Below are 3,277 nucleotides of genomic sequence, written 5' to 3'. Positions count from 1 at the left end.
TGATTTCCTCTGTTGTAATTATACATGGGAATGGGTTAGTTTGTATAAGGCTGTGTTTAGACAAGTTCAAGACAAGCATGTCTTTCTATAAAGAAGCAATGAAAATGAAGGAAACATCCTGCTTCAAATCATTTTATAAAAGGAGGAAGAGAGTCATGTTGTTAGTTCATTTCTAGGATCTCAGTGCCTTACTGAGTTTACTTACTAACAAACATTTAGTGATTTGTTCTCTCATTAGGATTGTAAAAGAATAAAGTAGTAGTCACCGTATAAAATAGTAGTCACTGATGAGGAAATGTGGAAGGACACCTAACCTGGAAGTCTGGAGTATACTGAGGGTTAAGAGGTTAAAAATATTGCTTGAAGAAAACTAAATTCGTGATGAAATGAACATGTTTGTTTTACCATACATGTGCTTTTAAAAATTCTTTTGATTCATTGCACTTGTTTTTTCTAATTTAGGGATTTTTTTTTTTTTAACTTGAACCTCGGGAGTTTTGTGAGTCTCCCAAAAATAATATGTAAAAATGTGTGTGTGAGAGAGTGCACACACACACAAGTACATCTTTCTGTGGAGGAGGTCAGTCATTCTCAGCAAATCCTCAGAAGGATCCTTGACCAAAAAGGGTGAGCGGATTGGGGTAGGAACAAGCGCTCTACTTGGTGAGTTAATTCCTGGGGAAGGAAGGGATTAAATCAAATGATTGCCAGCACCCAGTAAGGTGGGTAGAAAAAGAGTTGTCCCCGTGTTGTACATAGAGAAACAAGATAGGTGGCTCTCCCAGATAATTCATGTGATGGGTGACGAATCTCAAGCCCAGAGCTGATGTCTTCTAAGCCACGCTCTTTCAACTATAAGCACAGTGGAAGCAGATCTGGAATTCTGATATAAAATTTGCCAGTGTAAGCCTACCGAGAAGGCTGTTCTCTTAAACTTGTCTTCCCCACTTTGTCCTCAAGATGCAGCCTAATCCTTTTAATCAACCAAAACACAGTCCCCTGGAATAGACGGCTCTTCACACCCTTTTGGGAAGAAGTCTCTAAGCCATTTCAAGTGAGACCAAGAGCACCAGGTCACACCAAGATCTCTTCACAGTTTTTGGTCCATAGTTCATAGGTTAACCCATATTTCCGGAACCCTTATTTGGGCTGAAAATAACTTCCTTCTGTCTTGAGGAAATTATCATGTATTTAGTTTAAACTGCCATAGCTCCCAGGTGATTCCTTACCCATGATGTACAGGTAAGTATATTTAACCTACTCCACAAATTTTTATAAAAATCGGGTAGCCTAAGAATGTCAGCCAATCCAGCAGTCCTGTGTCTGGCAATCCCATGGTAGACATTTTAGGTAAAACGCATTTTTCATCTGACAGTTCAGCTGAGAGGGACAGTTCTCCTGTCTTAAGTTGTTTACAACTAGTCTTCCATTAATTTAGGTTCGCCTGAATGAGTGACCACAGGCTGTTAACATGGCTTTCTTAGAAGAAAATATCTCTACTTTCTCAGAACAATATAGAGTGAAACAGAAAACGTACCATCCTTGTGTCTTTCATTTTAAATGATGAATTTTCATCCTGGAGGGTCTCTAGATGGTGCGATATGGTTCCCAAATCAGAACAATTAGAATAAAGTGTTCATCTTTCCTGAGACTTTAACCCTGACCCCTGTTTTAAGGTCAATAGGGTGAGAAATAGGTGTGAGGGAGGAGGTTTGCCAATTAATTGTTCTTCTGTTTTGGGGGGTCTTAAACCTAGTTCGTCATCAGGAAGTGAACTCTGCCCACTCAAGGAATACATTTGCTAAGCGTGAGCTGTCTGCTTCCAAGACATCTCTCCCTTTGCTCCCACTTAGCTGCCTGGGGCTGGAGGAGGGCATAAACTGGCAGTGGGACCACTTCTCCCCAGTCCCTTCCCCGTCCCCCGAGGCCCAGCTCCTGCAGAGACTGGGGGCAGGGAGGAAACAGGACAGGGGACAAGGGTTTCATGACAAACCAGCTCCCACCATGATCCTCTCTTGGGGTGATCCTGACCGCCAGTGCCTTCTGAGCAGCAAGCACCCAATGCTGCACTTTCTAGAATGTGTGCCGGAGTTCTTCGGAGGGCTTCTCCTTCTTAAACAGCATCTGCACCATTTCTTGTCAGGGGAGATCACGCTCCCGCCTCGTCTCGTCCACCCCTCAACTCCCTCCAGATGTCAGCTCTTCTCTTCACCCCGACTTCTCTCTCTGACTCACTTCACTCCATGCTCAGATGTGCACAGGCAGCAGGTCAGCAAATTCTCTGCATGACCTGACAGCAGACAAGCTGAGGGATTGTCCTTATTTACATAATGTGTGTAGTGCAATTCAAATTATGTAACATTGTGATCATACCATGTAGAAGAATCTGACCAAAATGGTGTAGTGATTACTCTGGGTGGGGAACTGGGGCCTGGTTTTACTTTCTCCTTTATGATTATTTTTATCTGATGGAATTACTAGGAAAATTTCCCTAATTTCTGAAGAATACAAATTCCCTATATTAAAAAGATTACTTACCAAATATAGAAAAAGGTAATATGGTTTTTTTTAAGATTTTATTTTTATTTTATTTATTTGACAGAGAGAGACACAGCGAGAGAGGGAACACAAGCAGGGAGAGTGGGAGAGGGAGTAGCAGGCTTCCCACGGAGCAGGGAGTCCAATGCGGGGCTCAATCCCAGGACCCTGGGATCGTGACCTGAGCCAAAGGCAGATGCTTAATGACTGAGCCACCCAGCCACCCCGGTAATATGTTTTTTTAAAATAATTTTTTATTGTTATGTTAATCACCATACATTACATCATTAGTTTTTGATGTAGTGTTCCATGATTCATTGTTTGTGCATAACACCCAGTGCTCCACGCAGAACGTGCCCTCCTTAATACCCATCACCAGGCTAACCAATCCCCCCCGCCTCTAGAAACCTCAGTTTGTTTTTCAGAGTCCATCATCTCTAATGGTCCGTCTCCCCCTCCGACTTACTCCGCTTCATTCTTCCCCTCCTGCTATCTTCTTCTTTTTTTTTTTCTTAACATATATTGCATTATTTGTTTCAGAAGTACAGATCCGTGATTCATCAGTCTTGCACAATTCACAGTGCTCACCATAGCACATACCCTCCCCAATGTCTGTCACCCAGCCACCCCATCCCTCCCACCCCCCACCACTCCAGCAACCCTCAGTTTGTTTCCTGAGATTAAAGTTCCTCATATCAGTGAGGTCATAGGATACATGTCTTTCTCTGATTGACTTATT

The sequence above is a fragment of the Callorhinus ursinus genome, unplaced genomic scaffold, assembly GCF_003265705.2.
Source record: "Callorhinus ursinus isolate GAN/ISIS: 27379988/994484 unplaced genomic scaffold, GSC_fseal_2.0 scaffold31, whole genome shotgun sequence".
NCBI classification, from domain to species: domain Eukaryota; kingdom Metazoa; phylum Chordata; class Mammalia; order Carnivora; family Otariidae; genus Callorhinus; species Callorhinus ursinus.
The sequence above is the reverse complement of the archived record's forward strand: the minus strand, read 5'-3'. Positions refer to the sequence as shown.